The sequence below is a fragment of the Zosterops lateralis genome, assembly GCF_965231275.1.
Source record: "Zosterops lateralis genome assembly, chromosome: 6".
Taxonomy (NCBI): Eukaryota; Metazoa; Chordata; class Aves; order Passeriformes; family Zosteropidae; genus Zosterops; species Zosterops lateralis.
The window spans coordinates 50640510-50664861 of NC_139761.1; the positions used below are offsets into that span (position 1 = coordinate 50640510).

General features: G+C 38.3%; 1 protein-coding gene across 1 annotated transcript in view; it reads right to left on the minus strand.

Annotated features, from left to right (window-relative positions):
- The window catches only part of INSC (INSC spindle orientation adaptor protein), a gene marked incomplete at its 3' end in the record, with an annotated part of 126389 nt that overhangs the window by 56382 nt on the left and 45655 nt on the right, over window positions 1–24352 (minus strand). The gene's annotated exons all lie outside the window — the stretch shown is intronic.

Sequence of the window (24352 nt, forward strand, 5' to 3'; positions counted from 1 at the left end):
ACCAAACTAAAGGTTTCCAAATAATTGAAGATGGAAGGTAAAGAAGAAATTAGATTAAGTGAAAGTAAGAGAAAATGGATTTAACAATTTTTCTTGAATTTCTATTGGTATCCTACAGCTAGTCTAACAGTGTAATGGATTGTTGACTAGCTTCTGGATAAATGTGCAGATTTTTATGATGCTAAACCAGAAAGGACAAAAAGTTCATAGTCTCTATCATAGTCTCTATTCTCTTAATTCAGATACTGATTTATTGCAACTCAGCAACACAGCAGTAACATTCTGTGCTGTTATATTTATATAACATATATTTATATAGCTTTACTGCTAGAAGAAAATCTGCAATTACATTAGCTAAGCTAAGGAGGACCAGGTGGAAGCCTTTTCAATTCTTGTGCTTCCATTTATACAGTGAGCACCAGCTGAACTCAAGAATCTCCTGCCAGACCACTCCAGTAATATTCCATAAATAAACAAAACATATTTACATACACAGGAAAAGGAGGCTCACCTCAAATATCATTTCATGTAAATTGACAGCAAACAAGATACAAGAGATCAGTTTCATTGATCCAATCTCCCTTTTCACAATATATGATGAAACTACTTTTAATTTCAAACTTTACAGGCTACTGCTATTTAAAGTCTTTATTTCACTCAGCTCTGAATATTGTGTAATTGTATTTCATGATCGATTGAGGCCCACTTTCTTCTTGCTATGTTTAGTCTCCTTATTGCCTTTTTGGATCTGAAGCAAGGTTTCCTAATAAACAAAAACAACAACTTTAGAAGTTTGAGACCATGATTTATAACGATGTGCATAGTTTGCATGCAGAACAGGATAAACTCATTTGACACAGAGTAATGTATCTTTCATTTCCAAAGTGCACTGTGATAATTAATTAAATCTCTGTTTAGTAAGTAGAAATAAACTTTTACATTATAAATTCACATAGACAAAAAACTAGAATAGAAAGTTAGAGAGGAATAAAACCAAAAAGCAAACAAACAAACAAAAAAATGTAATTCATATTTCCTTTAGTCCCAAAAGTCATTCTTCACTCTAAGGAGAGAAAAAAGTTAATAAGTATTGTATAAGGGAAAAAAAAAAAGCATAGCTGTTAAAGAAACTCTCCTTGTTTGTGTCTGTTCCTACTAATTGCCAGAAGTACAACTGTAGAATGTAGGATATTTTTTCACTGAAACTTAGTATACCTTAATTGACAACAAGAGCAAAAAGTGAAACCATTCATCTCCTTCTACAGGATGACAGAAAACTCCCCCTGCTTAATATGTCAGCTCATCTGACACATTGTCCTTTAAATTAGATGGACATCATTATCACTCAAATGAAATACATAAATGATTCACCTTCATCCAAATCTCACTTTATTCAGGGAAAATCTTCTTAAGCGTTCTGCAGATGAATTTGTAGACTCATTTTTTACATATTAAAATGAGGAAAGCAAAAAAGTCTGATCATCCCTAATTAGCTCTTAAGAATCATATTCCAGATGGCATTTACTGAACTCAAAAAACATTGGAAATGTTGGAAATATCCATTTTGTCTCCCCATTACTGAAAAAAAAAATCTACGCCTACAAAATAAAAACAACCATAATGGTTCAGACAAAAAAAAAAAACCAAAAACAAACAAACTCTGTTGAGCCCATTATCCTGGTCCCAACATGCCCATTAGGAGATGCATAAGGAAAGATTATAAGAAGTGTGGCAAAAGCAGAGCAACCCCTCCTTCCCATCTTCTGGCAATTAGTGGTTTAGGAACTTCCTCAGCCAGCAGTAGTGTCTGAGTAGGATGTTTTTTACAATTCATGAAACAAAAGTAGCCATTAATTCCTTTTTGAACTCAGTTAAACTTTTGGCCTTTGCAGCATCTAGTGGCAATGTCTCACATTGTTTATTTTTTTGTATGAAAAAGTGTTTCTTATTGTTTATTTTAAACTTGCTGCCTGGAGATATGAACATAAACACTTTAGTTGCTACATTCTAAGAGACACTATAAATGAAATGGTGGTTCTGTATTCACCCTCTTCATACAATTCGTTATTTTGTTTCCTCTACCCCATCTTTTTTAGGTTATTTTATTTTCATGGTATAGAAACTCAGTCTATCTAGTCTGACCCCTTATAGACAGTATTCCACCTCTCTGATCATTCACTTACTCTTCCCACTTTTTCAAAACGCTTTTTCCAGTTTCCCTATGTTCCAAGATGTGATGGGTAAAACAGAACAAAATAAACAAGATTCAGGAAAATTTATATATTTGAAACATATTTTCTGCACAGCTCCTATTCTCCAACAATTCTTAATTTTTCTTTTTACTAAAGTGTTTTCCAGAGAGCGGTATTATTTTTACCTTTCCGAAAATACACTTATTTTGATTTTAGAATCTTTTCCATGAGTGATAATATACAATGTAGAGTTCATTATACATGTGAAGAAAGAAATTGTGCTTCAGTTCCCTTTACCTCCCTCCTTCACATGTACTATTTTATGTTCATTAACACATAATTTTTTCTAGCATTTCTCAGTCTTGTATTGTCCTGCTTTTACAACTATTTTTTGGGTCATTAAATACCTTGAATAAGGTTTGCTCAAACAAAATCTTACTTGAGACCTTACTTGTGTGATTTCCCACAATTCTCTCTAATTTAGCAAAAGTATCTGGTTAACTGGCTCAGATCCTGATGTTTATAGAATCATAGAATCATTTAGGTTGGAAAATACTTGTAGTACCATCAGGTCCAACCATTAACCCAGCACTGTCAGGTCCACCACTTAACCCTGCCCTTAAGTGCCACTTCTGCACAGCTTTTAAATACCTCCAGGGATGGTGACTCAAGCACTTCCATGGAGAGTCCATTCCAGCACTTGACAACACTTCCAGTGAACAAATTTTCCCTAATTTTCAATCTAAACCTCCTCTGGGTTACTTGGGGGCCATTTCTTCTTGTCCTATCACTGGTTATTTGGGAGAAGAGTCAGCCCTGACCTTGCTTCATCCTTCTTTCTGCAGTAATAAAAAGAGATGTTCCTCCTCAGACTCCTTCTCTCCAGACAGAACATCCCTAGCTCCCTCACAGCTGCTCCTCATCAGACTTGTGCTCCAGACCCTTCCCCAGCTCCATTACTCTTTTTTGGACTCCCTCCAGCCCCTCAAGGTCCTCCTTGCAGTGAGGGGCCCAGAACTGGGCACAGTACTAGAGGTATGGCCTTAGCAGTGCCCAGCACAGGGACAATCCCTGCCCTGGTCCTGCTGGCCACAATATCCATCCAAGCCATGAGCAGCCAGTTTCTCCAGCAGAATGCTGTGGGAAACACTTTCAAGGTCTTGGCTGCAGTCCAGGCAGACAGACAACAGCTACAGCCTTTCCCTCATCCCCTAAGTGGGTCACCTTGGCAGAGAAGGTCAGGTTGGTCAAGCAGGACCTGCCTTTCCTGAACCCCTGCCTGAGCCCCTGGTTGTCCAGGATGTGCTGCATGATGGCACCCAGGATGACCTGCTCCATCACCTTCCCTGGCTCTGAGGTCAGCCACACAGGCCTGTAGCTCCCTGGATGCACCTTCTGGCTCTTCTGGAAGACAGGTGTCACATTGGCTAAAGAGCAGTCACCTGGGATCTCTCCAGGCAGAGGGGTGTGCTGGTAAAGGATGGAAAATGCCCCAGTTCTACCAGGACCCTCAGTATCCTCTGGTAGATCTCATCCATGCCATAGACTTTTGTGATCATTCCTCCTTGGAATATGGGGGCTTCATTCTGTTCCCTGGCCCTGTCTTTCATCTCAGGGGCTGAGAAGCTATAGAACAGCTGGCCTTACTATTAAAGTCTGAGGCAAGAAGGCATTGGATACCCAGAGCTTTTTCTTATCCTCTGTCACCATGTTTTCCCCCCATATCCAATAAAGAGGGAGGTCTTCATTAGCCTCCTTTTTGTTACCGATTCATTTATAGAAATAATTGTTATTGTTTTTTACATCAGTAGCCAGATTAATTCTGGTTGGCCTTTAGCCCTTGTAATTTTCTCCCCGCCTAAGCCCATGGCATCCTTGTAGCTCTCACAAGTAGCTCTCTCTTTCTCCCAAAGGTGATAAACTTGGCTTTTTTTTCCGAATTCCAGCCAAGGCTTTCTGTTCAACCAGGCCAGTCTCCTCCCCTGCTGGCTCATCTTCTGGCACATGGCAGAGCCTGCTCCTGTGCCTTTAGGGTTTCCTTCTTGAAAGGAAGATGTATAGATTTACAGATGGATAGTAGTTTCCCACAAGTTAAAATTACTGAATTTAGTAGGCCGTGGCATATTGACAAAAAAGCAATTTATCTAGACGCTAGATTATAAAAGCAGCATTTAATGTAAAAACAGTTGTAAAAATAATTCAGTGCAAAAAAGAAGATTCAAGAGAAAGTCTCCAACATTTCTTAAAAGTCATTTTGTTTTAATTGAGGTTGTAAAGTATTTGACAGAGTTTTCAAGAGCACTCAACTGAACTTAAATAACAAGCAATTTGAATACTCTGAATTCTAGTGTGCTTGCCAAAAAATATAGTCTTTCAAAAAGTGTGTAATTTTGAAAAAATCCTCTGGTGTCACTAGCTGAAGCCACCTTAGAGCAACAGCCTGTTAGAAGTGTGTTACTTCAAAAGATGTTTAGACCTCATTTAATATAGATGTTTCTGCACTACATAACACATTGCAGGTAAATTTCATTCTGGGTAAAGACATTTAAAAAATACTCCTATTTTAAATATCTAAGAAGAGACAAATGATATTCAAAGTTCTCTTACCAGCTTTTTTTTTTTCTCTCATCTCTTAAGTAGTTTGTTAACTAACAAATCAAAATTTTTTTGATAGACTAGGTGGATTGATATCAAAATAATTGATATCTCTCAAGTTGCTGTTACATGAATACAAAAGTCAAGAGTTAATGACTAGATCATTTGTTTAAAATTTTCAGCTCAAAGCACATACACTTCTTCTGTTTTAAATTGCAAATGTTACCATGAAAAAGAGTTACACCTCCAATAATTTAGCACTGAGTTTCACTAAATGCAAAAGTTTCATGTTTTATAACATTGTGTTGAAGTCAGAGTTGATCAATTCATGTGAATAATTCCAGTGGTCATATTTATAAAGTGCAAAGCCTTCTGCTCAGTCAGATTATGTTTTCAAGGCTTCTTAGCCTTTTTATCCATTTTCACCTAATATGACAGATTTATTACCAATCCTAATGATACCATTAAGTACTGCTTCCAGATAAGCCTATGGTGAAAGTCTATGCCAAATCTTACAACTGTGTGCAAATTTATTATTCTGATTAGTGGAAGGTAATTAATTGGCAACAAACAACTTATTGAATGAATTTAGCTCCCTCTTTCAACATAAATAATATCTAATTTTTTTCTAATTCATCTTTTCAGAATTATTCATGGGTATGCAATAGAGCCAGGGCCAATTTCCACATCAATACAATGGCCAGCAGAACTCAACTCTCAGTGGAAGGAGAGAGTGAAGATCCATAGAGACAGTGTTCATTTATCTTCAATTACTTTACATTATATTAATCACATAACAGAGCCCTGTAGATACATGATATTGTATTTGCACTGATTTTGGCAAAAAAATTGAAGAGCTAACTGGAATGATAGCTTAAAAAAAACACAGAGTGGCTTTAAGGTAGATAAGAATCAGATTCCTGTTTTCTAAGTGAGTGCACTTACTGTGTAGATCATTCCTAAGGTAATAGAATCCTACAAATATTTAGGTTTTGTACTTGATGCAGCAAGATAAAAGTACAGCCAGATGGTATGCAGGATATTCTTTTTTTTTCTTCCTAATTTTGCCAACTTCTTTTCCAATGGAACACTAGCAATCCAACTTCACTGTGAAAAAAGGTCACTTTAGTACTAATTATTTAAACTTTAGAACATGTGGATAAAACCTAGTTTCTAGGTTTTAAAATAGTTACACCAAGCTATGTTGAAATGGTTACTTTAATTTGCCTCAATGATTACTCAATTGTTACAGTTACCAAAGTCTAACAACTTCCCCAAATTAGTAGCAGATAATGAAGAATCACTCAAAGATTACCATTGTAGAATAGTCTCTAAGGAAAGTAAAAACACAGTAATCACTTGTAATATATAAGGTATGATGTGTGAACTTAACAGTTGTTTCATCAGGCCTCTCTAAAAGGCAGTATAAATAATTTAGTGCTAAATGCTGCACCAGTGTTCTCCTAGATCTTTAAGTTTTTCTGAGAAATCCTCACTGCAAGTTGCCCTCTAAAAATATTTGAAATATTATACCAGCCCAGAATTGCTGGCACACTGCAGAACTTAAGGAAGTCACCCTGTAAAATCACAGGCTGAGTTTGCTGATCAGTTTTTGTAAAGTTTATCTTAAATTTATCACATACTAATTTTCTGTAGGTGGGAATAGTTTAAGTAGGTCCAGTCCTACACAAACTCCATCAGGTGAAGGGATACCGAGGCACTGCTCAAGCTCTTTTTGAGGAGTTTTACTTCCTGCCTAGCACATTAAATTGCTAAAACAGTAGTTATCTTGACAAACACACAAGCCACTGTGTTCACAGATGTTAAAGACCACAGTAAAAGAATATCATTTCCTGAGAGAAAGGAGGAAAATGCAAAAAAGCCCCACTAGCAGAAAGTTAATGACATTATAAGGCTGTTAATTGGCCTTTTTTCAGGCAAAGCTGAACAAGGAGCATGCCAATATTGTCACAGTGATTACCAACCAAAATATGTCTGTTGAATTTATATTTGTGTAGTATCATTAATTCATACAACAGTGAATATTATTGCATTTCCAGTGTTGTTATAAGATAGTAAACCAAGGAAAGTTTTCAAAATCATTAAGTTTGTTGAAGCCTGTGATATTGGCATATTCATATTTAACAAACTGTTATGGGCTCAAATGAGAATTAATGATCTTTGATCCAACTTAAGGAATCCACCAGACTTAGAAACAGGCAATGTTAGCCACTCTAAAATTTGGACATGAGGGATGGGACAAAAAAATAATCTGCTGATCCAGCTCTAAGAAGGATATTGGTTCTTTTGTTCAGCATATTACCTAATGATTTATAACAAATTGTTCTCCAGTGTACAAACTCAATCTCTTTGCAAATGACAGCCTGGGCCTTGCAAAAACGTGCAACAGACATAGTTTTCCTGAGAGATGAGATAGCAGAGCTGAGAGATTCGTGCACAATGACAGAATCTGTGACTTTTGACTTCATTTAGCCCAAAGAGGAATATGCCTCATGGAACACTGCATGACAAAACTACTCAGAACTTCCTTACAGATTCTTCCAGGAGTTTAAGATCTAACATGGTGACTGAAGAAGGTTGATAATCTTGAAGGGATGTTGCCTTCAGCACACATTTAAATTGCAGATTCCTGAGTACACACATAGTTCTCACTGCCATAGATAACAGGGCATGTTTCCTGCATTATGAAGGAGAAAAGTGAGCAAGGCCAGCAACAGGAGAGAATGTGCTCAAGAGAGCTCATCCTGGCTCACTGCCTCCCAACACTCAGGCTACACTTGGAATTGAAGGGGACAATATTCCTCACGGCCTTAGAAGAACAATATGCTGCAACAGAGAGACACCTGCAGGGAGGGAGAACTAGAAATGAAAGGGAAAAGGAGAAAAACAACACTGGACATAATTTGGGGCCACAGGCAGTGAAAGTGCTCAGACACAATCACAAGCAATGACTAATTTGGAGACTAACATGAGTCCATGAAAATAGCACTAGTGCCTCATTGAACATTGTTTTTTTCTTCCTCCAAATCTGCCTTAATTTGTAGTTTAATAACAAACACTACAGCTCTCTGTGCCTTATTCAGAGGAGTTATGACATGCATTATGAGCAGCAGCATTAGCCTTTCACCTTCTACTATTTACTCATTTAGGGTCCTAACCCTACTGATTAAGTAAAGCTTGGATTACTTAATGAAGGGAGCAACAAGCATTTTACAGGGAGCTATGAGATCAGTATCACTCAGGAGACTAGAGGAATTTGGAGACCCTTGTTCACATCTATTACACTGCAGCTCCAGCTAAAACCATCAAAAAAAGGTGAGAAAAGGACAGCCTGATGTTGGCTTTCCTAAGACTCCCATCAGAATATCGACCCTTCAACAGACAAATTTAAAAGACTATAAAGTAGCAACACAGCGTCACAAATACTGGAATGAGTTGGGAAAAATACTTTAGGTGGTCTCAACAAAATAAGAAAGCAGTTTCCAATCAAACAAATTCAATATCTGTGCACAGGTTTCTGTATTTCTGTAGAAGTCAGAAGATGGAAAAGGAAATCTTATGCCATCAAACCTACATGTCTGATACTAGAAGCAACCAGATCAGACAATTTGTTCATAAATGGCTTAAAAATCACTCTGAAATAATTTAGAAGGCTCAAATACATGCTATTAAATGGCTATTCTAGAATCACAGTGGAAGTTTGGTTGGAAGTTTCTTTTTTAAAATTTGAATTTCTTAAAAGCAAGTTAGTTCCCATTTGGTTTCATTTTTCCTTTAAATCAGATTTTTTATCTTTGAATGCATTTCTAGAAAGCAAACACATGTTCCCAGCTTCTAATTTGCAAGACTTGACAAGCAAAATTCTTCAGATTCCTTTTATGAAACTATGTCCTTTCCAGACCCCTGCTTTGAGTAGATTTGCAGTTCCTATAAAACTAATTTTTTGCTGAAAGGCTTGATTATCATGCTTGATAGAAAACAAAGTCTAACAGTAATTTTGAATGATATTAGTACAACCTTATCTTCACCAGAAATCTCTTTTCTGAGCTTCCTGCTTTCATCATCACATCTTACTGGCAAGGCAGTCACTGTCGTCTCAATTAACCAGCATATGCAGGTCCTCCTCCTATTTTTTTTCCCATAGAATAAACTACAGGTTGTTGCAGACTTTCCAGTTCCCAACCCCCAAATTCATAATATTGAGGTTTCAATTACTCCCCTCTTTTCTTCAATACTTGAAGTCCACTTCTAATTCCCTACTTTCAAAAGTACCCTTTGTCATTCACTAGCTTTATGTATTTAATAGTAAATACCATCTGATCTTCCTGTGTTCAGAGGGAAAGTGATAAAGTAATTTTGTTTGCCCTAGAGAATGATAGATTATTCATTACTATGCATCTGTGGCAGGTTCATGTATTGGCATCTCATTTCCTGTTTTATTCCAAACCTTTAACTACTTCTTACTAGAAGGTCTTCCTTTTCCTTTCCAATTAAATCTTATTGTACCCTTTCTCACTTCTTAGATACAAACATTTTATTATACTATTCTACACTTGGAGTCACTACAAGATTTTTTTAGTAAGTTCAGCAGCCTATATAGAATAATTTTCCTGCCTTTTGTATATTGTGGTTTGCTTCTATCTCAGACACACGTCCTTCTCTTTCCATTCCCTTTAGAGAGTTCAAACTAGGTGGTTAGTGTTCCTGGCTGCATTTCATTTTCCTTTGTGCAGGTGCTGACTCTAACAAAGCCAGGCGAACCGAAGGTTTAAATGGAAACAAAGCAGGTTCAGTAATTACAACCAACACAAAAAGCCAAACTCACACCGTATCTGCATTTTAAGCCACCTCTAAAAACCAATACTATCACTTTTTCCATCATGCTTTGCTCATGGTGGCATTGTGCTTTATTATAAAACATTTGAGGTTAAAATGTTTTCACAAGATAGTCCAGTATTTTTCAACTGAAAATAAGAATTCTGAGCCACCTTGCTATAAAGCATATTTCTGTGGAACAGCCGAAATGTAGTATGGCATCAACTTCTGGGTGATAATCGTGGATACCTGAGCATTGTAACATAAGCAGTAAATGCGAACTATGTTACAATGGGATGAAGAAATACAGGTCCAACACTCCTTAAAATTGAAATTAAATTCTCCCTCTGGCTTCAGTGGACTTTGGACGAGGCTCGGGTGTGTGGCACTCATGATTCTTTTGACGATGTTTATAGTAACTTTCCCAAGGGAAAGAATCAAGGGTAAAGAATTTTAAGAACAACATAATCCTACATTGGAATTGAGAACAGACGAGCAATTGGCAGAAAATACAATTAATGGAGAACGTTCTTGGGAACCTGATGGCTTAGCATCATCTCAAAGTTAAAAAATCAGCACCAGAATCTATGGTTTCCTAGGATTCCAGGATTCAGTAACTCTAGGACTCCATGAGCCCGGGACTCTAAGATTCCATGACCCTGGAACCCAACCGTCCTAGGAGTGTCTCCAAGGCAACAAGAGACGGTTGGTGTCAGAGGGAGGTGCTGCAGCACAGCTGTATACACTGCTCAGAGGCACTGCTGGTAAGTGACCCTCTTCCAGCCCCTCAGGTTCAGCCAAACTGATAGACTCTCTCTTTTGAGATTTGAAACTCACGTGAACAAGTGATAGTGCGTGAGTTCTATGGCACCAGTTCCTTCACAGCACTTCATGGTTCCTTGCTCCCCAGAAGAGGCCTGCCCTGAGCCACCCCAAGGTCTGGCTGAGCAGCTGGGGAACTCTACCTCATCAGCCTGCAAACAGCTTGTTAGGCCCCTCCTCTCCTCCTCCTGCTTGGGGGACTTTGTTTCCTCTTCCATCTAAAATTCCAGACTTCTCTCTCCTCAAACATGGCCATTTCTGTTTTGCCTCCCTGTGTGTCACACTTTCCTCACCTTCGCCTTCATCATGTGCTGATGGAGCCTCTTTGGGCAGCTGAGTTTGGAACTTGCACCAACAGGCACACGCTGAGGAGCACCTCTGGCCTCCAGCACTTTTCAGGGCTAGAAAGGATGTGAAAACTTTATTTCAGTGTGAAGCTTCTTTTTCTTCTTGAGAATCTGAAGGTCATTCCACCTTTCTTTCTCTTTCAAGGAAGGATCCACCATGGCTTTGGGAATCTTCTTGGTGCTCCTTTTGCTGCTGGCTGCTGTTGACATCAAGCAGCTGAATTTCTCCTCTGATGAGAAGGGAATTGTTCATGAGAAGGAAAAAGGGGAAGAAATCCTTCAGAGGTTGAAGGAGCAGGAGGCAAGCCTACGGCTGCTCTACTCACGCCTGAAGAAGGAAATTGCAGACCTGGAAGCAAAGCAGGAGGCTCTGACGAGACCTACATTGGCATTGGAGAGAAAGATCCAACAGATCCGACAGTGCATACACAAAGTCCTTTTCTTGGCTACCATCATGATGTTAAGTCTCTGGGAGTAGCATTTGCAGGAAGTCATTTGTCAGCACAGTGGAGAAGAAGAGGCTGATGCAGTATTCCAGAGGAAAGCGTGGAAAGGAGTGGCCTTCCCTGGCAACACTTCGTGCTGATAGGGGCATTCACATCCACAGGGACAGAACTGTAGAAAATCTTTGTTTTGTTACAAGGAGACTGGTTCTTCTACCTTTGAAATTATTTTGGTCCACTAACAAAAACTTTGTGCTTTAATGTATTAAGAATTTCCTCTATTTTATATCAATTGTTATAAGTCCTAGAGTTCCATTAACAAAATAAAACAGATTAAAGCAAAAGAATAAACTTATCAGAATTGTTTGCTTGCAACCAAACAACTCCATTTTATCTTTTGACTCTGGCAATTTCCTTGTATTGTGCATTACTATTACAGGCCAAACTACAAACTCCATAGAAATAGAGACTGTGTCTGGAAAACAACACTGTGGATGTGCCACACAACTTTACTATGCTAAACAGATGGGAACTTAGAGGAACACGGCTCAGAGAGAGGCTATAGATATTTTGACTGGAAGGCGGGGGAAAAGCAGTTTAGCACTCTTTCCTCCAGCAATAATGCAGACAGTTGTTTGTTTAGAATGAAGTCTTATACTGGTATCCAATGCTGGCAAGAAAGATAAGAGTAAATAATAAAAAAAGCTTACATATATTTAAGCTGACTTAAACAATGGTGAAAAACCATTTCTAAACTGAACATTAAATCTCAAAAACATACAATTTTAGGAAGGAATTGTAGGAAATACTCACTTCACTGGTATCAATAGATTTTCCTACCCTTTGGAGTTAAGGATTTCACTCCTTGAATATATAAATGGACATTTGAATGCATAGGGAATGCTTTGAACTTCCAGGGTTTGGAGGGTACTCTGTGGGATGCAAGGAAACACTATCCAGGCATGGTGTACGTTGTACATCTGTTTAAACAAAGGAGACCTTGATAGGATTATTTCCAACTATGGTTTCTTTCCATTCCATATGCAATGCTCTTCACAGAATTCATTTTTTAAGAACAAATACAACACATGTTATGTGGAATGTGCATAAGCAATGAGTATTGTACCAAGATGGCCAGAATGGTGGAAGAACCACCACCCAACAGACTGAGGCACCCAGGCAAATCTCTTTTTTTCATGGGTCTGGACTGAGCACACAGGTTCAGTAACATAATATGCCCTTCCCATGATTTTTTTCTGAGTAACTCTTGGTTAAGGTTGTAAGCTGTGTGCTTTATTTCTTATCAGAAAGAAAAATACAATATTTTCCCCTTTTTGCCCTACTTATCTATCCAGACATGATGGGAAGCTGTACACAGCCAGACTTTTATTTGCTGAATTTCTTAAAACTTGTGTAGCTTTCCAGCCACAATAAACGTTACTCGGAGCAAAAGAGCAATCTAATGGATAGATTCAAGCAGAAATTTCCAAAGTTGAGCTCCACTCTTTGCCTTTCCACTAATATTCTGAGAAATTTTATTACCTCCTGCTAAACTCCCTTCTCTGCTCAGCCTAAGTAACACTTCCTTGGTTTTGCACTGAGCATTGCACAGAGTGTTCTCATCTTGATTGGAGCTTCCAGATGCTACTGTAACATAATAGTGGAGAAAGGCAAAAAACTAAAGTTTTTCCAAGAAATCCTGAGAAGAGTTCTCAGGGTCAAATAGGAAAGGCAAAAAGGAAATGGATGGTTATTTTTACTACTGCAGAGTTGCTTTTCAATGATGGGCAACAGCTGAAGTGTGAAGAATGCCTGAACTAGAACACTCTCATTAAAACATAAAATCCAAAGCAATTGGATTCCAAGACCTGAAATAGACAAGAGTTCAGGAGGGTCCTTCACAAGACTGAATGAGGTGAAGAAACAAACATAGCTTGGTTTCCTGGCAAAAGATGAGTGTGTTAGGAATCCCACAGTTTGTTCAATCCTGGAAAATAATTCATTAGTGAGAACTTTTCACCTCACTGCTGTTCACAGCAACTCATAATTTCAGGTGTAAAAGAGGAGCAAGGGAGGGAGCAAATCTGGCTGACAAGAGCCCCAGTGCACAGGTGTCAATCTCCACCTTCATAAGGGAACAAGTGAAAAGAATTTCAAACCCCTGAGGATAGCACCAAGTGGCTTTTACACAGGCTGAGAGAATATTACAAATTATGACAAAAAGAAAACACAGAATAAAGACTCCTTCTTTTTCCCCCTTCTTTGTGAGTAGAATGAAGCAGAATATCTATTTATTCCTCTTCATTTAGCAAGAGCAGGGTTTGGATCATTGTCAGTGAATCTCTGGCTCAAATGAGCTATCCATGATTCATAAGGGCATGCAGGATCCAAATTCTGCAGTGCATTAAAAACAGAACAATGATGTTTTCCCAAAAAAAAAAAAAAAAAAAAAAAGGGCAAATTATCCCTCCTTAATTATTTATTTAGCAATAATAAATGCTTAGTGGCCATCAAAGAACCTGGAAAACAGCTAACAGAGTGTAGAAGTATAGTGAACACTGTTGTTTTGCAATAATACATCCCAGGTTCAATGAATTGGTCTCTGGCACCAAATATGAATAAATGGATGTTTTATGGGAGTACAGTATTTTACATTAAAAAAAAAAACAATTAAAGGATGAGTGGAACTAGGTTTTTGTCCTCTTATAATCCCTTATGGTACCTAACAGCACATCAAGCAAATTGGATTTGAATATATATCAGAAATGGAAGCAAGGAAATATTATATCATGTTAAGTCTGTTGTTGTCATCAACTTTAGCTAAAGGGATTTATTTCATACAAATTACTGTGAGATTACAGAATTTCCTCACAAATGGAAAATACATGTGTGAAACACACACAAAATAAAGTTACTTATTCACTGAATATTCTCTTTCAGTTTCCCTTTTACACCCTGTATTATGAATAAGATCTTCATAGGAAAGAAAAAAGCTCTGTATTTGTCTGATTAAAAATCCTTATCTACTGCCATCAAGTAAACAGAAAACAAGATAACTGACTTCACTGTATAGAGAAGCAAAACAGTAGATCCAGTTTTCTGTGTGATTTCTATGTTCTACTGTTATCCAGAGTGCAGGGATAAATCAATTTACCTTTATTAAAGGCTTTTCATCACTTCATAAAATTTTCAAAGCACCTGCTCAACAGCTTCTCAAGCTTCAATTGTCAAGCAAGATGTACTTTTCTGTAGGTACCACTAATACAAAAAATTCAGGCAGCAATTTCAGCACTAACTTGGCACATTGATTGCAAGCAAAAACGTGTAATTTGGATTCCACTTCTCACCTGACACCTATTCCTGGAAGGACTCAAACAATGTCCTGAAACCCAAATACTAAATTAAAAACATCTTACAGGCTTAGCACTGTGTATTTTGGGCCATCTCTAAGTTGGAGGGAAATGTAGTTTCTCTCTCTAGTGCCCCTGTCTTGGTTTAGGGCAAATTTGGGAGGAAAGCTCCAAATGGGGTCCCCTCTGGGAAGCAAACCCAAATAGCTCCTCCCCTAACTGGTCCAGGAAAAAAAATCTTCTTAGAGAAAAGTAGAAAAAACTATTTATTTAACAAAGTGCCCACAAGCATAAAGAATGAATAATATGAAACAATAAAACCTCTTGCTGTTTTGAGGAGAGAAGGCAAAATAGAGAAAATCCTTGCTGTGGGTGTAGCTCAGCCTTCCCAGTCTCTCATCAGTCCCTCCAGCACGGGAAAATGCTGAGGTCCAGGTCCCAGTGGGCTGCAGGCCTGAGCTCCGGGTGCTCTGCTGGGTTTTCAATTCAAAGCAGGTTTAAACAGTTCCAAGAAAAAAGAAAAAAACAGTCCAGGAAACTTCTCTGCCTCAGCTAGTTAAAAACTCACTCAAAAGCAAAGGAGATCTCTGTCCTGCTGTCTGTCTGTGCTGAAGACAGCACAGTCCAGGAGCAGAATGCAGAGGAGTGAGAGCACTTCATGCAAACAAACAACGTGCCTCTTCTTCCCCCTCCTTGCTCTCAGAACCACTCTCAAAGGTACAAAACACAATATCCAACATAAACAGAATAGACAACTAGGGATACAAGCATCGTAAAGTCACCCTAGGACAGTCTCTCTTGCTCAAAATTTTTATTTCACTAAATTCATTCTTAGACTGGACATTATCCAACTAAAAGAAAAGCAGCTGAACCTTCCTTCTGAATTCAGAATGACAAGATCCAATTATGCAATTCCTACCTGGGGAAAGATTCAGCATTCCTCTTTAATATACTGCAGAAATTAATAATTTGAGTAGACGCTCTCACACAAAAGGCACTGATAGGTACCTCTGTTCCTCAAAGCAAATAAGATGTCTCTGATTTCCTGCCTCTCACTACTGCTGTATGCTGAAGGCAAAGACTACCCATTTCCAGTGGAGAGCAGGAAAGAAATACCAATGAACTTATTTAAGGCTGATCAAAAAAAAAAAACATGCATTGAAAACTATAAAGAAAGTATGAGCAAAACAAGAGGCATTCACTACAATTTCACACTTTAAAGTTACATTCAGTTCTCTATGTGGGATGCAGGGGTGGAGGGGAATCAATGCTACCTGCTGCAAACATACTCCAACTGGATAAGTGAAAACATCATTAAATATTTTCTGTCTGTATTTTGCCATATGTGTACTGACAACCAAAGTTATGTGCTTATGTTTTTTCCCTTCCCACCTTTTTTTCACCACTGCAACCCCACAGACATCTGACATGAACTTAGAAGTTTCGAGGGCCTGAGATATTCCAGACTGCATTATTCAGGTCAAAGCCTCATAGTGAGGTTTGGAAGAGCAATATTGAGACAAAATGACAAAAGTGTCACTGGTTCCATGAGACTGGAGAGGGATGAGACTATTCTCTTTCTCTATTCGTGAAACATCACCTTTGTATCCAACATCCCTGATCTATTAAATACATGGTTGGATTTTGCACCAAGTATAACCTTACTGGGACTAGATTCTCCTGTACTTCACAGATGCCTGGAAGGATAGCTGATGATAGAAGGAGTGAAACCATGGCAGGGCACATAAAAATGAAGGCATTATGTTATCTGTGTCCATACACACGCAGCTGAAATCAAAAGTCATGATACTTCACAGAAAAAAGTAACTACCAGATGCATGAGACCATAAATCACATACCAAAACACTGTTTAATACATCAGATCTTTAAGTGGCTGGCTGTTTTCTGAGAAATTTCATTGCTTCTCTCTTTCTCTATTTTTTTTTTTTTTAATCAGATCAGTTTTTATGTATCAGACTTAATTTGAAGTCCCAATTTAGGATGCACAAATATGTATACATGGATGCCTGTGGGTTAGTATCTGGCCATATATATCCTCATTCAAATCATTAAGTTGTGTTTTTAACACATTTTTGACTTCCTATTTCATTTGCTAGATATTTGCTGTTCTAACATTTGTCTCATGCAATAAGTTCTGCTGGAAAAATTTGCCTATCAATACACATATGCCTATTATCCAAAACAATATTAGAACATTTATAGTGAACTTCACTCAAGTCCCCACTTAAAGGGACGTTCTTACAGATAGAAGCCCTCAGTGGGCGATCTTCCTCTGCTGGTTTCAAATTATTAATTGGAACAAGAAACATCTTTGTGCAGAGGTAAAAAAAAAAAAAAACATTTCAATCACAACTATTTAAACAGAAGAACCATTTCTCAGCCAACTGTACTCAGAACTCCAGTTAACTTGTTCTGCAGCTTCAGCTCTGGAAAAAACAAATGCAATACCTTGATAACCAATCCTAGAAACCTTATTTCCCTTTTATTTAATTTGCAGACCCTTAAGCTGTTGAGAAATAGTCTCCTTACAAAGGCATACAAAATTCATTCAACTTTCTAACTTTATATTCCCTGAAAACTGAAGAGGATGTTCCCAAAGGAATGCTCTAGGTCATGCTGAATAATTTGTGTCACTCTACCATTGGTTAGGATATCCCTTTCATGACTTTTTTACAAGTGGGTCAGTGAACCACTTGGTTACCCCTTACACAGGTGCCTAACAGTGACAGCATTCTGAGCTTTCAGCTTCCAAACAATCAGAGAAAAAAGCTTGTAGAGTAGCATTAAGGCAGATAGCACAGCATTTTGCTGCCTATTAGCAAAAGTTTTTCTATTTCTGACATAAAAGAATGCCTGAAATCCTAACACATCTTCTCTTATACAACTGTAGTAAATAAGCTCATCTGTGCCACATTTATCTGATTGAAGCAGAAAACTCTGCCCTAACGAGCTGCAGGGATGTACACAGAGCTGTTAATGGGCTGTTTTCAGCAAAGATGCTCTTAGAGATACAAAACTAAACTCACTTCTAGTTATAGATTACTGAAGGACCTAAATTGAGAAGTAGCACAGTTTTATTCTGGGGGCAAGAGTGATTGGAAGCTCTTTAGAGGTTCAAATAAAACTAAGGTTAATATACCTGCAGGAAGCAGGTACAGTTCCTGTATCACAGTTGTGAAATATTATGCGTGCTCCGGCATATCCATTTCCTCTTTCCTGATTCATTTAATGCTGAGGTGATCATATTTGCCAAAGGCAAATACTTCAGAGTATGAAACAGGTAGAGAGAAGCATATGAAAAGTGCAAAAGGTTTTGCCTGGCTTCTTACAGGGCCTCCATGTGAGCATGACAGGATAAAGGGAATGGCTTCAAACTGAGAGGTTTAGATTATATATTGGGAAAAAAATTCTTTACTGGGAAGGTGGTGAGGTGCTAGAACAGGCTCCCAGAGAAGCTGTGCATGCCCCATCCCTGCAATGTTCAAAGCCAGGCCTGATGGAGCTTTGAGCAACCTGGCCTAGTGGAACGTGTCCCTCCCTGTTCAGGGGGTTGGAACTAGATCAACTTAAAGGTTCCTACCAGTTCAAGCCATTCTATGATTCCACAGGGGCACAAGCTCCCCCATAGCTTTGGTTTTCTTTGCAACCTGTCTTTGTAAGCAATTCTAAGAAAATCTCAGCTCAAGTGTCATTGTGAAGAGCATTGTGTTTACAAAGTGCAAAGAACAATAATGCTAAAACACTTCATGAGATACACTGGGGAGAGAAAAAGTTATAAGTAAAAAATAAGTTATAATCCTCAAAGAGGATGGATCACTGGAACAATGCCTACAAAAGACACAAGTAAACAGAACACAGAGAAAGGCCATAAGTTTCTGAAATTTTTGGAGCCCATTTTACATCTTCCAAATGTAGTTTTAGACTTCTTTCTGGAAATACAAAACCCTGCACATGTTTGCTGGAAGAGTAAGCTGAAATCAATTTTTCTGTGCTTTTGCACTATAACCAGTATATTAAATGTATGTCATATATATCCCTATTCTTTATCAAATTAAAAAGAATAAACAAATGCTGACCTAAATTTTAATTAAAAAGACATCAGATCTGTCCAAAAACCCTCCCTATTTCTTCCACAAACACATACATAGACACATTGAAATTTAATTGGTGAACAGAGAGAAGTATCACTTTTTAGATGCTGGAAAATTCATCAACATTGTTGTGGAATCTGTTGAGGTATTTAAATTGATATCAAGCTGTTAACTTCAACAGTAAAAAATTCTTCAATTCAAGCATTTACTGAGCATTTTACTGAGCACCTTGCATTTGCAGGAACCAGAACTGCAGTAGAACAACGCTGGGACCAATGTGCACTTTAAAATACCTTCTTTTTCACAGCAGGGCAGCTGTGCAGCAGTTCAGTCAGTTGGACTGCTTGCACATTTCACCAAGCAAAAAAATACATTTTCAAAGTTACTGAGATCAACCTCTCCTCAAGCAGTTAAACAGAGAACGTTCAGTACAATTCCAGCCCTTTGGAGCAGGACAAAATATCTTATTTATCCCTGGCAGTAGCAGCTGATTGCTTTCCAGGTTGCTCCTGACACTTCAGCCAAGAGCAATAGGGGATTAGACTAAGCCAGGAGTGCTCCCGTCTAATGGCTTCCTGATTCACTCTCACAACACAAACACAGCCCTTACGCCTCCACATCAGGACTGTGCCACAGGAAGACAGGCTTGAGAGAAGTTTGTTTGCTTCTAAATGAGGTAGAAAAAATTAGCTTTGTGTCTAAACCACTATTGAGAGAAGTTTCTGTCAAAACAACATAAAAATAAAATCATGAAGATATATTGCTCTGCCATAATTTTCCCTCTTGACTTCCCACCAGGTGCATTGGACTATAAGAAAGTGTTAAACAGTAATAGCTGCTGCCAAAGATTCCTACTTAAAATCTGGAAGCCTGAAGACTTCAGTGATATTCTCAAGACTGAGAAACCAACTCAAACACCTGTGAATAAAGGACTCTTCACTTCTGCAGACTGGTCACTTCCTTTAAGCTTTAAAGACAGGCCTGCATGGCAGATTTTAAGCTTGAAATATTAACTTCAGTATTTTAAGAGAATTAGTTTTGAAACCTGCTATTTAAACTTTAAAAGTTTCAAAAATAAACTAAATAGGGTCATTTTGGATCAATGGCACAAAGCATAGAAATCTCTGGCCCAGAGTTCAAGTCAGCCTGCAGACAAATAAAGGCTCCCTTACTCTGAGATCCTGGCAAACAATCTGAATACACATCACTAGCTAATTTCACTGCTTTCCAATTAAAGTATTCACCTGTCTTTTGCTTTCATCCCTTCCCACTACCACAGTTATCCCAGAGTTAAGTTGCGTAACGTAATGCATCAGAATCAAAATGCTGATTCCTGCACAGCTGATACTGAACCAGATATTCTTTGCTCCATTGTGGCAGTGTGCTTCTGGTTGTTTGTGTTCCTTGTACATTTTCTAGATTGTTCTTCTACTGTTTCTGTAATAGTTCGTTCCATGTATGCCTTTGATTGGTTTCTCTTTGATTTGCCCCTGTCACAGTTACCTGTCAGTCATGTTATGTAGCCCCAGGGCCTGTCTATCATTTTGGGACTGTCCCGGCACCTGGAAAGTTCCAGGGAGAGCTTTGAGTGATTTGACAGAACCCTGGTTCCCCCGCCCACCTCCTTGTGGTTTGTTTCTGTGTCTCTCCATTGTGATCAAAACCACTCACTCCCCTGTTTATCCCAACTGGTCCTTAGCAGAACCCATCCCCTGTTCCACCCCCATATAAAAGTTGCTGTAATAGGGTGCTCCTGTGCTCTGCTGAGGCAAGCACCCTGAGGTGGAGTCTCTCCAGTGGGGAGCTCCAATAAACTCAGCAGGTTGTACTCTCTTCAGAGTCCCCTCTTCATTTCCTGCCGTAGTCTCGCTGTGCTTCCAGACCAGCCAGAATTCCCAGGGTCGTGCAGGCGTCCCAGGACACTGAGCTGTACCTCGTTTGCCATGGTGCCAGGGCTGGCCAGGGGAGGCAGACACTGACACCACAACACTCCATTGCACTTCCCAAAGTTTGCTTTCCCCTATTGTGTCATCCATGGAACAGCCTCAGCTACTTGGATACCATGACATAGTTCTTCCTTTTTTTCCTTCAATAATTTTCTCAGCTTTTCCCTGGTTTGCTCTTGTTTAATCTTTATCCTGACATCAGCGCTGCTGACATTTAAGTTATTGAAAAAATATTTCCATAACTGTAGTTGAAGAGAATATTATATTTTTGATGTGGATGTTTTCTGTACTTCCATGACAGCCCTCGACCAAGTTCAACAATAAAGTATCAACAATTAGCAAAATGCAAAATTCAAATACCTGAAGTATAGTTTACACGTGCAGGATAATTAAAAGCTATTTCCTTAGAAACAAGTAAAATATTAGTTTGAGTCCTTTATGTGCATTGCCCTAAATAAAACAATATGTATGTTTGTGTGTGTATATATATTTTCACTTTACCACATTCTCTGAAATACTGTGAGAAGCAAAACAAAACAACTGGAATTGTTAACAGTCGCACTTCAGCTTAATATTAAACTCGTGTTTGCACTCTAAATCCCCCAGGGTTAATATGAGCTTATAAACCCAACCACTAACAGACACAAGCCAATTTAATGAGACCAGAATTGGGGTCACACCAACCAGCACATTTTTTAAGATCATTATATTATTTGTCAAAAAGGGAAAATAACAAAGAAAAATATTTACAAAGTTGAAGCATTGTCCTTATAGCTTTTGTAAAATTGCTCATTACAGGCTACTGAACAACAGATTATAAGATCCTCCCAACCACCCCCAGGCAACAGTGAACCAGATTAAGAGACACCAGGCAATTAAATCAGGAAGAAATTCCCAGGAAATATGAACTGAAGAGAAAATCACTGTATTTAACACAGTGTGGTACTAATATTTGTCCTCAACAGCTGAAAAGACATAGTAAGACCATTAAAATATCATTAATGAAGAAATTTTAAAAAAATAGTTGTGGAAAGACACATCCAAAAAACCAAGGTACAGGTTCTCGTTCATCATCTGTTATGGCCATGGTTGTAAGAGAGTTTAATGAACTCACTCACCACTGTGAAAATGATGGTAAAATGTAACATATGGAAGGAACAAGCTGGGTTTTGTGAACAGAAGCATTTTCTTTGCATTTACTGGAAGCAGCTGCTAGGTAATATTTGACATTTCCCACCTTCGACAGTTCAGGAGGATGCTGCATCCACCGCAGGCATAACAAGGCACAGAGCTCATAACATAGTGCTGTATAAGAACCATTGAAACAGAAATATATGGAGATAGGCTGGTAAGGACTTCCTTTGTGTTTCCCCAGCTGAGGTGGAAGACAAAGACAAGGGAAGGTAAAGTGGTTTGCTTGAGGCAGGGAGATTAATCAGCATTATAACCAGGAGAAGTCAGGAGGAATGATATCTAGTGCTAAATCAAAGCTTCAACAAAACATACTGCCCTTTTGAAGACAGATGACAACACCATCTTTTCTCAGAATAAGTCAATAACTAATTCACTGAACTTGATTCCTTGAGCTTTAGGATCCCTTCATTAGTCTGATCCTTGCTTTTCAAGTTTCATGAAGAGTTGTGTTTTTGTTGAGGAGGATGACTTGGTTCTTTTCCCTCTCAGCACAGTAAAGGGGAAGGCCCCTACAATGCCTCAAAGCAGCTTGAATTTTGTACAAGAAAGAAATCTTAGATATATTAAGCAAAAAAAACCCAAAAAAAAACCACCAGGATTTCATCTTTAATTTCCTTCCAGGGCTAACTAGAATAATTCCAGCAACATTGTCAATGTGATAATAACAGCAATATGGCCTAACTGCTGAAAGGAGAGAAAATTATGGAGCTTTTGGTACCATGGCATGCCATTTGAATTCAGTATAGTCTACCTATTATGATAATAATTTACACTTTTTAACTCCCTTAGCATTAACAATAGCATTTTATCTTTTAGTTCACAGGTGGTGTCCCATACACTTCCCTGGTAAAAAAACCCAGAGCCTTCCATTGTTTCCAATCTTAGGCCATCAAGAATACTAAATTCAAATTACCTGACATATAAAGTTGCATAGAAAGTCAAAGTATCTCAGCAAAACAAATAACTAATAAATTCATATTGTAAAAGGAAAAGCAAAACCATAGTCTTTACTACAATTTGTGAAGTTCAGAAAGACTTGGAAAGTAAAGAAGTCAAAGATCAGACACTGCAGACTGTTTCATTTGTAAAATGAACTGTTTACAGATAATACTACTTAACCTTGCCATCCTGAAGAGTCTAACTTGCAAGTTCTTCCCTGCATGACCAAATGCCCAGAGCAGGGCAGGACCAGACCACCATGAGAATTTGATATGGGGCTTTTTTTTGATGGGAGAGGTTCCTTTGCATGTCCCTTTCCCATAGAAAATACACTGGTTTCAGAAGGTGTATTTGTTGGGAGACACAAATGTTCCTACATGTACTCTTGGAGTTCAAGCTCAGGATTATTTAACTCCAGGAAGCTCACAAAGATAATGCAGAAGTCAAGACTGTGGTTTCTAGCAGCAACCACGACTGAAAGATTATGGCATAAAAGCATAATATGACTGCACAGCAATTCAGCCAAAAGAGGCGTTATAGTAGGATTTTAGGAGGTTTTTTTTTTCAAAGGATGTATGGTAAATAAGCAAGATACTTATGTACTTTCCTTAACAGTGAACCAATATTTAACAGATTCGGGAGTTGGTTGACTTTTGCCTACCCATTTTATTTTCTTTTTTTATTTTTTTTCTGCAAGAGAGAGAATTTATGGGATACCACCAACGAACTAAAAAGGAATACTGTTAATGCATCATTCACATTGTTAGAATAACAAACTGGAAAGAAGGCTTCCATGTTCATGGTAAAACTTTTAATTTAACACAGAAATAACCAGCATGTCTGTCTTCTGAAAACAGAGCACTCCAACAGGAGTGGTGGCAGACTTTTAACCTGCTCAGCATCTGTTCTGAAATGTGCTAAAGAAAAAAAAAAAATCAGTGTGATGATGAGAATTCAAGTAAACAAAGACCACAAACATCTGAACTGTTTGACAACTGCTTGTTTCACTAGCATCAGTGAAAGCAGAGGCACAAACCATGGAGTCAAAGCAATAAAGCAATGGCTAGAAGAGCAAAATACAGGGTGTAAAGTTGACAGGATTACTAACTTGATGTCACAATAAAAACTCCATGCAACACGTGTGAAAATGCAGTCAGCACCTATCATCCATGCCTGGCAGATTAGGTAACCTAACATTTGGGCACAGTTCTGTCACTGTGGTTTCAAAGACACTAATTTGAGGTTTTATTAAAATTAAGTTCTGAAAAGGACACCAAGGCCTGAACACAAGATATTCACTGTGCAGACAGCAACTGCTCTTTCTCTAAGACTCAAAAAGAGAAGAGCCTCCTCAATAAAATCCCACATTTCAAAAATGAGCACTCTCAAAATAATAGGCAGAGTTTCTTCCATAATAAAGGCTACACCAACACTACCTCAAGCTCTTTGCTGTGCTTGTACACCACATGCTATGAAACATTACTGACCCTTACAAGGGATTCAGAATAAACTCTTAATTCTCTTCAAGGATGAAAGATGGTCCTTGATCTTTTAAAAGTATTTTCCAAGCAACAGC